At 44.0% G+C, this 14,167-nt stretch overlaps 1 protein-coding gene across 11 annotated transcripts in view; it reads left to right on the top strand.

The window, feature by feature from the left end:
• Positions 1-14,167, top strand: part of LOC102391153 (LIM domain containing preferred translocation partner in lipoma) — a 756,640-nt gene that overhangs the window by 69,760 nt on the left and 672,713 nt on the right. For 10 of the 11 annotated variants that reach the window (XM_044937795.2, XM_006068958.4, XM_006068964.4 and 7 more), the window contains one exon: positions 59-175. The exons of the other annotated variant lie outside the window; for it this stretch is intronic. The gene's annotated coding sequence lies outside the window, so the exon portion shown is untranslated. The remainder of the gene's footprint in view (positions 1-58; positions 176-14,167) is intronic. 11 annotated transcript variants of the gene reach the window in all.

The raw sequence follows: 14,167 nt of genomic DNA, 5'->3' as shown, positions 1-14,167 counted from the left end.
TCTATAGCTAGTAAGATCCTAGAGATTCATAATTAACCTCCTTGTCCCATTTCTACAGGTAAGATCATTGCAGAAACAGAACGGAGGACGGAATCCAGTCACCTGATTGCAGTTCAGTGCTTTTGCCGTTGTTCTACAGGGCATTTGTCGGAAAGAAGATATTTTTCCTCAGCTGGTGAGTTCTGTGCAAAAAAAGAGAACTTTTTCCTTTTATAATCAATATGTATATTTTAATGAAATTTAAAAATCAGTTTCCATTTAAATCATGGGCACTGGTAACTAGGATGGAAGAACTAAGAAGAACAAAAATATTCTTCCTTTTTTTTTTCTTGAGTTGATTTTATTGATGATGGACAATGAATGGCAAGATATAATAATGCTAATAAAATGGACAGCAAAGCTAAGGCAGGACTCAGCCTTTGGAAGGTGGCAGGAAGAGAAATTGGAAGAAAATCTGGAGTAATTATGATTTGGGGTTGCCAATAAGTGCACTGCTTCCTTCTTTCTCCTTTTTTGTGGAGGGGAGCATTCTTGAAATTGAACCACGAGAAAGAGTCAGTGAACGGTGTTATGGGTGTTTGTGAGGAAAGGAAGTAGTAGTTTTAAGTGGCTGTTGCTCACCCCTGTGCAGGGTGCTTCTTCTGTGATCTTGTATTTTCACATCAACCCTTTGTGGTGGGAAAGGCTAAATTTCCTTAGACAAGGGTGTGTACCTGTCCTAAAGGGCCTGCAGCATCTTCACGGGGATCTGAGTTTTAATCCCCAGATTAAACGGGAATGGTGAGCAGGTAAGGTAAACTTTCCCTTGTGCTTTGGAATTCCTCTGTGTTTATAGCAGGTAGAACATATTCTAGAAAAGAATCGATGATGTGGGATATCCTGAGCTATAGAAAAATCTGAGAAAAACAGCTGAGGGATTGTGGGCAAGACTTCTATCTAGAATTCTAAATCTGTACTCTCATTCCCAGGGCCAGTCCCTAAACACCTCACCTCTGGCTTTTTTACTGAATAAATAGTGTGTCTTGCCATGTTTATGGCTTAGTTTTTCAAAAGGGAGAGGATTCTGTTGTGATCAGTAAAACCTAACTCCATTTAAAAGTGAGGCTGAGTTTATACTTAGGTTTTGTCACTCTTTCTTTTCTTAATCAATGTGTCTTAAAAGAACACCCGACTGGCTTTCTTTGCGCCTGTGGATCTACATAAGATGAAAGGCTGGAAACCGCTGCTTGGACTCTTCAATGTTCATTTCAGTCTGTAATATTTCAAACATGGTCTGGAATGTTTCTCCCCAAGCAGACACTCTGAGCATCAGATGTAAATCTTGGTTCTCTGCTCCAGCGCCTGAGTTTTTCCAGTGCTTCAAATTCAGTTGTGATGAATATGAAGCCTTGTACTTGGGTTCAAACAAAAGTTCTAGTGTGTCATGGCAGAATGGGAAAGAGTGCGTTACCAGGAGCGAGTTGGATGAAGCTCAGCAGGGTCTGTTGTCCATAAGCTAATTATGAGCCAACAGTGGTTTTTGTCCTCCAGAACACTGATGCAGCCTCAGACGGTGGTGCAGAGAGGGCAGTGTGGGTGGCTGACGGGCGGAAGCCAGCAAGTCCCTAGGGCGGGTGGCCTCAAGCTCAGTGTGGCAGGCCCGGGCTCTGCCTCTCTGACACGCTCCCTGCTCTGCCGTCTTGTGTGTGTGTGAGCTTCATCCACAGGCTGTCTCCCCTCACGGTTGGGAACTGGCTGCCCGCTGTCACCCGGAAACTCATGGCCGCTAAATGCTGGAGAAGAGGCGGTCCCTCAAGAGAATATCTGGGTGCTGTTAGGATGCAGATAGAGGACTAACGTTTGCAGGTGACCACGGACCTTATTTTACCCTCCTGTCAGAACTCTCCTAGGCTGGTGGACTTTAGTCCTTGCCTCCTCCTCTGAAAGGGACACTGGCCAACTGGCCTCTTCACACCATGGTGCTGAGAGGACCGGAAATGATGTCCCACTCTTACTGGAATGGATCCAGAAAACGCAGGATGCAGAGCACACATACAGTGGCCTTTAAGAATATAAAACGTGGTCAGAAGAGGGACAGTATCTCCTGCCCATGTGTGTAGCCCGAGGCTAGTGGGACCTCTGGCATCTGGTAGGTGCACGGTGCATTTTCATGGATACAAAGACTAAATCTAAAGGTAGTGACTGTTCCCTTTCCTGAGGGTGTTCAGGCACTGGCCAGTTCTCTGTTGGAAAGCTTTAGGAATTCTAGCACAGATGAGGCTGAACTGCATGGTTTTATGAGAATGAAACAAACGACTGGACAGAAATAGGCTTTTGGGACCAGCATGGCCTAAGAAGTCTGTGAATACAGTGAGTATGGTGGGGTGGGAGAGCAGAAGGCCTGTCAGTTATTAGATGTGCAACCCTAGAAAACAATATCCCTCCGCCTTCATTTCCCTGAATGGAGAATTAGAAATAATAATCATTTCCTGCTCACCTCTCATGTTTGTTTAGAGCATATTTGTTGATAGATGCCAACCTGTTTGGGAAACTGTAAAGTGTGAGCCTTACATGATGGGTCATTACAGTTGCTTTCTTCTTTTGTTTAAATACAAAGAATATAAAGAAAGATAAGATAGTGACTATGAAGAAAAATACTGATCTTAAATGTACAGAAACGTAACACAATGTAATGTGCAGGCCCCTGTACTCTTCCTGGTGCATCATATATATGCTCAATGTGTGTCCTTCCTGCCAGCTCTGCACCCCCAGCATCTCCAGGACTGGACGGGCAGTAATTTGTCCCCAGTCTTGGAAAGCAGCTAGATCTGGGACCTGGCTCACTGATGATGGTTGAGCTTGAGATGAAGTTGTGTATCATGATTACTTTTTGTATTTGTTTTTGCTTTAGGCAGTGGGAGATGCAAGGAGGTAGATTTGAAGACTGAGGAAGACTCAGTGCTTTGAGACATCCCCTAGAAGCTACAGTCTGCCCATTTGGGACTTGCTTTGTTTGATTAGATAATCACACCTTCTGCTCTAGGCATGGCTTACCCAGTGGGAGTCAGGAAGGAAATTATTTCCCTCTGTTGATACTAGCATAGAGTTGATGATGGTAGCTAAGGGCTCTCAGTTTTAATATTTCCTCTTTGGTCCTCAGGAGAATCAGGTATTAGTCTCTGCCGGAAGCAAAGGATTGGTCACTTCCGTCAGAGGCGAAGGTCTTGGCTCCCTCCAGTCGGCTGGTGAAGTGGTTTCCGGCATATGTGAACATCTGCGTAGCCAACTTTCATGTTACTGCTTCAAAAGTTACAAAAGGATTTGTTGAGTCTGAGCAGGGACTTGTCCAACCTCCTGAGGTTCTGTGGTTCTGTAACCCAGGAATGTGTTGTCAGAGGTATTTGCTATCTGTGAAAGAAGGTGGAAGTTTTCTCTCTCTCTGTCTTGCTTCCTTCCTCCTAATTCCTCATTCTTCTATTTCCTGACCTCAGCACAGTGGATACACTTTTACTCTATCTTGGATAGAGCCCTAGTATGTCAGGGGTTCTCATGTTCTCTCAGTGGGCTACTGTGTTGTAGAAGGGTCTGATGGCCAATGGATGGAGGCCCCATGAGTCCTGCCTGGGTAGACTGCTGCCAAATATTTACTCCTGGTTCATAGAGTATGTGTTTGCTCTGTACCCTGATCCCAGTGCTTGTGTGGAAATCAGTGAAACTCAGGGTATTTAGGACATCACAGTAAATTAGTCGTAGTCCTAACCTTGAGAAGCTCATAATCTAGTTGGAGAGAAAGACATAAAAGTAAAATACACATTAGAAAGATTTACAACACATGTTTATTGATCACCAGATATGTTTCCAGTCTCATGTTAGGTGCTTGGGAAATCAAGGTACCTAAGTTAAAGACTCAGCTTTCAAGGGGCTTAGATGAAAGGATGGGGGAATGGAAAGAACTGGGAGCATTGGGGAAGGTTTCCAGAAAGAGGAGATCTGTCTTCAGAACTTCTCAGTGAACCATGGAGCTGTCATCTGGATCACTAGGTCTGGATAGGGCCTGAGGGTAGTGTGGCTGATAGAAGAGAATGGCTGGGTAGGTAAGCAGTCTGTCACCTTCCACATGTGCTTCAGTCTCTGGTTCATTTTTCACCAGTCTACTGCTGTCAAATGCATCATGTTGATTTTGAGCTGCACTGATATTATTTCCATGGTCATCTTGGGGTGATCAAAGCATGCCGAGTATATGTTCCCAAGCTAGCAAGCATCTCTACATTCCAGGGGACAGGGGTGCCTTTCAAGAGTTCCTGATAGCAGATCTCTTTTGCTCTGTTGCCTAGCCTCAAGAAAAACGGTGGCATTGGTAAGAGGTTTTAAAATAATCCACAATTGGACCTCTCAGATTGGGGTGCTATCTTCCTTATCTATTGCTACTTAACAAATTACCCCAAATTTAGCACTTTAAATCAAGAAACATTGATTATCTCACAGTTTCTGTGAGTTAGGAATCTGGGAACAGCTTAGATGGGTGCCTCCAGGTCTGCCCTGAGGTTGCAGTCTCATCTGAAGGCTCTGCCTGGGAGGACCCAGCACCACACTCAGTCACATCATTGGCAGGATCCAGTTCCCTGTGGGTTGTTGGCTTGGGAGCCTCAGTTCCTTTCTCTTCCCATAGACAGTTCCCAACATGGCAGCTGGCTTCCCTTAAAGCAGGTGAGCAAGACAGAATCCTTCCGATCTGTCACAGCCTTTTTGTTACCCAGTCCTGGAAGTGACGCACTATTTTCTCTGCTTCGTTCTCCTTACTAGAAGCAAGTCACTACATCCACAAGAGGAGGGACTGCAAAGGGGTCTGAAGGGCAGGAGGTGCAGTTACAGGGGGTCTCCTAGGGGGCTGCCTGTGACAGACACCCAAGCTTACATGGCATGTGCTAAGGTACATATACTCAGTGCACCTCTGTAGATCAACTTTATTTGAAGGTTGTTTTGAAGGAGAACTCCATTTAAAATCTGAATCTAAGCATCGATATATAATTGCACAGAATGCAAAACTGGCATGACTTTTCAGAGGAAGAACACGAGTTTTTAATTAATGCCCTGCTCCTATACCTCTGCATCTTTGCCCTCTTTAGCAGTTGGTGCTACTTTGGTGGAAATGTTTGCAAGTTCTTGATTGAGCTCTTTGCTGTGCAGATGAGATGCCAAGACCCAGAGACGTCTCTTCCAAGGCCACAGAGCCAGGGGTAGCCATGGGAGGGACATCTAGGTCACCTCTGACTCTGGCCCAGTACGTCCCCTCCACCTCTCCACACAGTCTCTGCTCCAAATCAGTCCATACAACGTTTAGGTGTGCTTTCTCTGCTTTTTGCACCCTCTGTCCTGTTTCAGAAAGAAATTGGGGAAAATAGGTCAAAATTTGGAGGCTTGTTGTCCCTTTAGGTAAATTTCAGGGTCTGCGTCTCCTGTTGAGTCACGCCATGTCCTGAAAAGTTGCATAAATCAGTATTACTTGGGTGAGACAGTGTGTCTCTGCAGTTATGAATAACATTTCTATTAAGAACAGTGAACCGATACACAGCATTGCTGTGAGACTGACAGGATCAGACAGAAAACCTCAGCCAATACTTTCTGTCTGGCAGAAAACCCTTTTCCAGATTATCTGTCTCCTCTCCTCACCAAAATAGTCTTTTTATAAAATCAAGCTCGGCAGTAAATTTCATAGAAGTTGACAGGTTCCCTTAGAGCCCACCTTAGCATTCCTAAAAAATTAATAGAAGTGGGAGATTAAAATGTTGGTCAAGCTCATTAGTAGCCCTGCAGCCAAAATATGGAAGGCCATCTGTAGTCGTTGAGACTGTCACTGGCCAGAGTGTCAGTGCTTTTCCCCAGTCCATGATCCCGTTTGGCTTTCAATATTTTTTAAATACTTTTGGTACTTTCAAAGTGTTTCTTATCAATTGTTTAATTTTCATTGCAAGTCCATAATAGGAAATAGTTTCAGTTCAGTTCAGTCACTCAGTCATGTCTGACTCTTTGCAACCCCATGAATCGCAGCACGCCAGGCCTCCCTGTCCATCACCAACTCCCGGAGTTCACCCAAACTCATGTCCATCGAGTTGGTGATGCCATCCAGCCATCTCATTCTCTGTTGTCCCCTTCTCCTCCTGCCCCCAATCCCTCCCAGCATCAGGGTCTTTTCCGATGAGTCAACTCTTCGCGTGAGGTGTCCAAAGTATTGGAGTTTTGGCTTTAGCATCAGTCCTTCCAATGAACACCCAGGACTGATCTCCTTTAGGATGGACTGGTTGGACCTCCTTGCAGTCCAAGGGACTCTCAAGAGTCTTCTCCAACACCACAGTTCAAAAGCATTTACAGTGGGACAATTAGGTAAGGTGGAATTTGGAGTAAGGAGACTCTCATGTATTAGTTGCATAATCTTACTTACATCATTTAATCATTTTCAAACTACTTTCCATATCTGAAAATAATGGTGCTAGTAGCACCTACCTTTTAGATTCTTCTGGGCTCACAAAGCAGCATGTGTATTTAAAGTGCCACTTGTGTATGATATTTAGTGCATAGCTGGTGCACAGTAAATGTTCATTTCCAATCTCCTTTATAGTTTGTGACGGCTAGAAACCACTCTAGTTCTTTTCTCTATCAGGCCATCGTCTCAGTGTCCTTACTTTATACTGTCCCCTTGGCTTGGATCAGACCTGTGGCATTTGCATATGTCACCCCAGCTTTCATCTCTTTTCCTGAATAACTAAAAGCCTTAATATTTATAATTTTGCTCATTGGCTCCCAAGACATAAATACAGACATCATAATATGTTCATGTTTTCTGGTCTTTGGAAATATAGTCGTTTTGGGAACAAGCTATTTGTATATTGTGTTTCATGAGGATGGTCTATTGAGAAGTCATTGTTGGTTTTCATGACAAGATCGTTCAGTCCGGAGAACGCATCCCACTCAGCTGCCATCAGCCACCTCTTCCTTTGTAAATGGAAGCTTCTCTGGGACCTGCCCAGGGCTGACCCTCTCTAGTTCCTCTTTGGACTTCTTTAGGATGACATCACCTCCCCCTGCTTCAATGGCGACTGGCTTGAGTTATATCAGTTATTAAAAATGATCTAATATTTTCCTTTTAAATCTAGGGCCCTGGCTCATTCTATGATTAAGCTGGTGATTTATTCATAATATGGTACGAGACGGCTGCAGCCACTCTATGATGTAATCTAAGAATGACATGAAAACAAAATAGGCTTTTACATAATGAAAGTGTTCCTGTAATACAGTTTAGGGCAAGGCTTTTTTTTTTTTCCCCATTGAGAATGGAGATGGATTCTTTTACTTTTCCTCTAATCCTTTCTCTGTTTTTCTATTTGTAAGTCTTAAGACCTTTAAGTCAAATAAAAAAAAAATCAGCATTGAAAACTCCACAAAGACTCTGGTTGACTCTTCTTGTCTTGTCTTGTCTTCATCTTTGTTCTCCTCCCCCACTGTTCTTCGTGGCCTCTGTTTTGGCTCCAACTCTCTCAGAAGCCCATAGCTGCCTCTCATCCCACCATAGTCCTCCCCATTCCTTTGCTTATGCTGTGCTTGCTACAAGAAATGCTTTTCCAATCCTGAGGGTTTTTTGGCTAAAGGCAAATAGAGCTTACTGGTTCCTACAGGTATGCTCAAATGCACCTCTTCCTCCAAGCCTTCTCTGAAGCTTCTGCCTCCTATCAGGAAACCCTTTCTTTATCTGTATTAATACAACAGCAAGCTCCCCATCCCCACTCCAAGGAGCACTGATAGAGGATCAGAATTAGAGGAGGACAGAGGACTCAGGAATATGGGGATGGGACCTTTGTAGTTCTGGTTCTTTTCCTGAGCCTGACACACAGGGAGGTCCTAGCCCATCTTTGAGCTCCAGTTTTCCTCATCTGAAGAATGAGTAGCTTGGATTTTATGTGGCCACATGGTGGATTTGTAATGGCTATTTGAGGTGCTATGTGGAGAAGAGTTCTGAAGTTGTATCTGACCACGATCATTTAGCAATGTCTGCCATGACTGAGGATGGGGAAGGGCATGGCAAGGTGCACAAGAGATTGCTGGACAATTTTTGGACTGGATGATTTAGAGCTCTCTTTTTCCTTTACCTTCTGAGATGCTTTGATTTGTTGACTTTAAGAGTCTCACCAAGGTCACACAAGCAATCCAGTTCTCAGGTGTAGAGGTGGCTAAAAACTACATATTCTAATGCAGGCTGGCAAGCTGGGACCAAGACTAGAGGGGCCATGGTTTACCAGAGGTACAAGACGCCCCAGATTCTGAATGTCCTTGGGGTGGAGTGAGGTCAGATGCTTCAGCTTTCTAATTTGTGTCAAAGATAGCATTTCAAGGTCAAGGTAGGAAAGTTAGGTTACTCTGCCAGGGTCTTCCTGGGTCAGGGCTCACAGAGTTACTTACCCATGTTCTTTTGGATCCCCTGTGCCCCTCTCCCCAACCCCAGACAAAATGCTCAGCTCTCCAAAGAATGCTAAATTGCTTGAGCAGTAGGTCAGCTCCAAAAAAAGAAAAAAAAAAAATATCCTGGAACAGTGAGAGATGGAGGGAAGGGAAGGGTGACGTTTGAGATGGTCGATGGCACCGGAAATCAGAGCCTTTGAGGGATGAAACAAAGAACAGGAAATGGTTGGTGTGGAGAAGAGAGAAAGGGGTGGAGAAGGAGGGAGCAGGAGGGACTCTGCCCCAGAAGGGAATACAAACTCTCTCTTTGTGACCCCAGAAGGAGTTCTGGGAGCATTGGGTGGAAGTAACAGAAAGACAGTGTGAGGGAGTGTGTTTTAGTATTAACAGCAGACTGCAGTGGCATGGGCCATTTCTGGGGTTAGGGGTTCCCTATCTCTGAGGGTATTTAGATAGAGGCTGATACCAATGGGTTCTCTCCGGGGAAGTAAGATGTTGTTAAACTGGATACCCTTTAAGGTCGTCCTGGAATTTTCTGAAGCGATGTTTTGTGTGCATTTGTGTGCAAATTAAATAATTTCCATTTTAAAATGAAGGCTTTATGGAGGAAAGTGATTCTTCTTTTCTCCATGGTCTTGGCACACAGAAATGCTGACTTATCTTGGGCAATCTTTTGTTTCACTTAGCATTATTGATGAAGGAAAGGAGGCTAACTGAAGATGTCTTAGTACTTGTTTGTGCTGAATGTATTTTTCAGGATGATTTCTGTGCTTCCTTTTAAGATACTTCCAGAGAATTCAGCTCTGTTGGTCTCCTTCAGTCTGTTCCCCGCCCACTCCCTGCTCCAGTGTCAAGAGCTTGCTTTTTCTGTATTATCTGAGTGCTTTGTTTATACCTTCAGTGGAGCATTCATGTCACTTTGCTCTGCTATATAAACAGATTTTCAGTCTTCCTTCTCCACGTTGTAGAAGCTTCCTAAGAGCATAGATCTTGTCTTTTTCCATAAGAGCACTCACGGTGCCCGTGTTGTGGTTTGCAGATTACTGTGATGACTCATTAACATAACAACTGGGTGTTTAGCACCTACTATGTGCTAGACTGTTCCAGGTGCAGGGAATAGAACCGTGAACCAAATCAGACAAACCCGTTTGATGGAACCAGACAACCATCAGTGAGTAAATAGATAATATTTAGGTTGTGATCTGTTTTCAGAAGGAAAATAAGGCAGGTTAAGGGCACAGAGGGTGACCATGACACAGATTTAAATTCATTGATCTAAGAAGGTCTTACTGATATGAATGCACAGGAGCAAGGCCTGAAGGCTATGAGTTAGTAAGCTGGAGACCAGAGTGGGGAGAGTGTTTCAAGCTGAAAGAAAGCAGTTGCCAAGGCCCTGAGACTGAAAAGTGAGGCCAGTGTGACTGGAGTAGAATGACCCAGGTGAAGAGTACAGGGGAGGGGGTCACCCATTCTCATAAAGATAGATGCAACAACAAATATTTATAAAGAACATATCGAAGATGCTCAGAAAAAAAGATTGCCTTTGTGGTTTAAAGAATCCGCAGAAATCTAAGCAAAGGATGGCAAAACTTATTTCTGGTTTTCAGCTGTAAGATACAGGGACAATGACTGGAGAACCAGGACCCTATGGGGCGGGGGTAGGGGGTGCAGCTCAGAACAAGTCCATTTGTGGGGGGCACGGTTTCCCTCCTATCTGTCGCTCTCCATGGTGGAGGACCTGCCTTTCCGAGTCTCTGCTCCTGTGTCAGGCGCACCTGCAGGGAGGCTGGGGCCCCGGGTGCAGATGGGCAATTGCATGCCTAATCACCCATTCAGGCACCCACTTATTTGTTTTCCACATGCAAATATGGGTTTTCTGCAGATGGATTTAATATATTTGTTGCTTCCCCATTTTATTTAAAACAAAACAAACGACCAACCATGTCAGTTGAGGGCAACAAATAGAAACATGAGTATTATACGGTCTTTGCTATTCATGCTGATTACATGGCTGAGAGGAATCCTAGGCAAATCAGTCTTTTCTGTGTTCGATTTTATTTTTACTTTATAGTGCCCCTGCTTACTCTCATTATTGTTTAATTTTTTTTTTAAAGAGGGATGTGGTATTATTTATCCTAAATCATTTTTTCAATTTTTCAGGCTCCATATTATTTCTGTGTGGTTTCCACTTTCACCTTTTTAGTTTCTGAACTTCTGACCCATTGTTAAAAAAAATAAAAAAAGCATCATGGAGACTCCAAAGGCCATTGGCAGGTGGTGCCTGCAACTTCTTTAGCTTGGAACTAAACAAACAAACACAAATTAGAAGTATTTGCTCCTATTGATGCGCTATTATTACTTATTGTGCAAGATCATGCAAAGAGTCATCTCCATTTACCTGGGAGCCCCAGGTCAACACCAATACCAGAGATAAGGCTTTAGAGGGTGTTTGCTTTGATGGCTAATGAGATTTCAGAGCTCTGGGGAAGGGTGTCAGAATTGATAGATACTTTGGCATTCATTTTATCCCAAATGCCTCACTTTACAGTTAGAGAAACTGAGGCTCAGAGAGGTGAAATGACTTGTTCAAGGTGTCAGAGAGTAAGGGGTAGAGATCGGACTTGAACAGCTGGAGTCCCGGCAGGTGGCTGCCTCTGTGGCCGGGGGATGAAGAGACTGCTGGAGCCCCCCTGAGGATCTCATCTCCAGGTGAGGTCTGTGTGTAAATGGGGTTCATGTGCCTCATGTTTGCGTCTCTTATAAACTAGCTAAAAAATCCTTTTGGTGTCAGATCTTAAGCAGAGAAACAGTGATGGAGATTGTGGAGGAACTGCTTGTAGCTTGCCTAAATAGCAAGATTGTGGACTGGATAAGAGGGATCTTGGGGTGAGCTTGTATGTATGTGAGAGAGAGAGAGGAGCTGAACAAACTAAGAGGGAGAGGGTAGACCACTTGGCAGTAGGCACCGAGGCACAGGATTTGTGAGACAGGGGAAGTCTGAACTTACTGAATTGGGCTGCTTTATTTTGTAGGAAAAGAGAGACTGATATCCAGCGTGACTGAGAGCCTTGCTCCCAGTTATCTAACTTGAACTGAGTAGTTAGAGTATCAAACCAGCAATATCCTCTGAGAGACACTTTTATTTGAAAAAGTACCAGTCACCACAATCAAATTGTATTTATTGGTTAGCCAGGAGTGCTGCTCATGTGAGAGGAAGCATCTGCCGTCTTGGGGGTTCTTTTCTCAGACGTGATTTTGGCAGGAGATGATTGTCAAGGTCTGTGAGAGCTGCATGCTCAGGTCTTCTCTGTTCTTGCCGACATGACAGACACCTAACCAGACATCAGATGAACGCTTAAATTACCTCCCCAATGGCCAGCTTCCAAATGATCCCCTGAAAAATTTAGGTTTGGAGATAAAGGCTAGTTAAATAACATTAGGTGGATCCTTTATTCTTTTCACTTTTGAATGTTAAACATTAAGATGCTGGATTACCGGGGATGTATGCGAAGTCCAAGGTGATATTTTTGGAGGTAGCTTAAGAGCAGAAAGGTCCCTATGTATGAAAAGGGCAAATTTGTCAGGAACATGCTGAGAGCGAGTCCACGGGTAGTGGCTGCAGGAATGATACATGGTTCTGGGGACAGCCTTGACCCTGAAGGCGTCCAGAAGCCGAGCGTGGTGGGTGAGGGAAGGACTGCTGGTATACGAATGCATTCAGCCTGCTGTGTCTGCTCTGTGCAGGGGCCCTCTCCTGCAGCTGTCTACCCTGAAGTACTTGCTGTCTTATTCCCCTGCTGATACTGCACGGCTTGATATAAATGCTTCCCACCATGTGCTGGACCATCCCAGACACCGCCCGCAGCCTCTGTGTCCGTGTCAGACACAGCGTGTTGGAGGTTGAAGAGACTCCATCCTTATTCCTGTGTCTTTCTCTCCCCTCTGCACCACTGTGCCCACCCACCTCCCCCTTCAAACAAATCCTAATTGTTTGAGGGCTCCTGTATGCTGATTTGTTTGCATTTTGTCACTGATTTGTTTCCTGTTCATGTCTGAAACGAATTCATTTAATGTGAGACCGTGTTATAATATAATATAATATAATATACTTTAGCTATATAATTTCTTTTTTCTTTTACTTAAAGAAGGTATTTTTCCTTCTCTCCTTGGACGTCTAGCTTTCTCGTCTACACAATCTATTTTTGAAGACTCTTTGGGGAGTTGCTGACTTTGTTAGAATTACTAGTGTAGAAGGTATTCGGATGACAGAATCCCACAGTTAACTTGCTTTTCTAGAAACAATTTATTTTCCCTTTAGCTTCAAGGAGTGGGAAATGGGGTGTTCTGAAAAGAAGAAAAATGTGCCAAATGAGTCGCAGATTTCCAGTGAGGCACATGGAAAAAAAGGTTTTGATTTCAGTGACCTCTCTGCTCGTTGGAAAACTCTGGGCTGGTGGCTTTCATGATTCCCAGGCTGAGCACTCTCGGGTTACACTGAGTGATGCGGGGAAATCTTGGGGTGGAGGATGCTCTCGTATTGGGCTAAGGGGTGTTATAGAGACATGCTGTCCTTTGGCATTAAGACACATCATTTCTTCCAGTTGGGTCATGTCTAAGGGCTAGTTCCGCTACATCCACATCCCCAACTGCTCGGAGCACAGAAGGAATGCAGAGCGTTTGGGAGACAGCCTTAACGTGGCTTATGTTTGAGCACGGCCCTTGGCCAAACTCTGTGATGCTTACTGATTTCGTTCAACCAGCTTCTTCAGTCTAGACACAGGCCTGCATCTTATGTACCCCGCCCACCCCCTTTGGTATTGCCTCTGATTTGTTTTGCATTTGGGTCTATTTGGTGTGTATTTTTAACAGCACACTGAGTAAGAGGATGGGTGAGCTGAGCTCTGACCCCGGCTCTGCCGCAACCACCTGCGGAACTACCCTCAAAATTTTCATTTATTCAAGAAATATTCAAATGAGCACTTTTTACACATCACATACCTGAGACAAAATGTGTAAGACACGGTTCTCACCTTGGCTGCTTACAGTCGGGGCTGGGGGGGCAGGGGTGCGGTAGGGGACCAGGTACACAAATAGATCACTGAGTAGTCGACTTCTCCTTTCTGGGTCTCCCTTTTACACGTGGAAGAGTCAGAGCTGAGCTAGGTGATGGCCGTGTTCCTTCTGAGATTCACCTGTGGTCATTTGTATAGAACTCATCAAACATCCAATAATCACTTATCTAACTAAAAATTGGCAAATGTTTCCCTTTACCCTCCAGTTAATCGGGGGGATGGGGGGTGATGTTGAAGATAAGTGAGGCAATAACTACAAAATGCTTTAATAAGCAAGTTGGAAAAAGACATGCTATAAGTTTGAAGCATTATTATTAACAGAAAAATGAAAACAAGGGCTGATGTTTTTAGAGAGAGAACAGATGGTTCCTTTGTTTAGAATTTGAGTATAAAGGAGAGAGAAAAAGAGATACTTGCCATATTGTTTAGGCCCTGAATGTAAGTGACTTTAAAATGCCAAAACAATCTGGTGAGGAAAGTCCCATGGATTCAAAATAGCTCCTACACTGATCAAACTATAATTAATTTAACAAAAAAATGACAGTAAGAAAAATCCTAATAAGAAATGCCACGGTGACAATTGACAGAACCTAACAAAAACTCCCATTTTTGCATCAACTCTAGAAACTTAATTTTTCCTGTGTTCAAGACTTTTACCACACAGC

The sequence above is a fragment of the Bubalus bubalis genome, chromosome 1, assembly GCF_019923935.1.
Source record: "Bubalus bubalis isolate 160015118507 breed Murrah chromosome 1, NDDB_SH_1, whole genome shotgun sequence".
NCBI lineage: Eukaryota > Metazoa > Chordata > Mammalia > Artiodactyla > Bovidae > Bubalus > Bubalus bubalis.
This window is presented reverse-complemented; position numbering and strand designations above follow the sequence as displayed.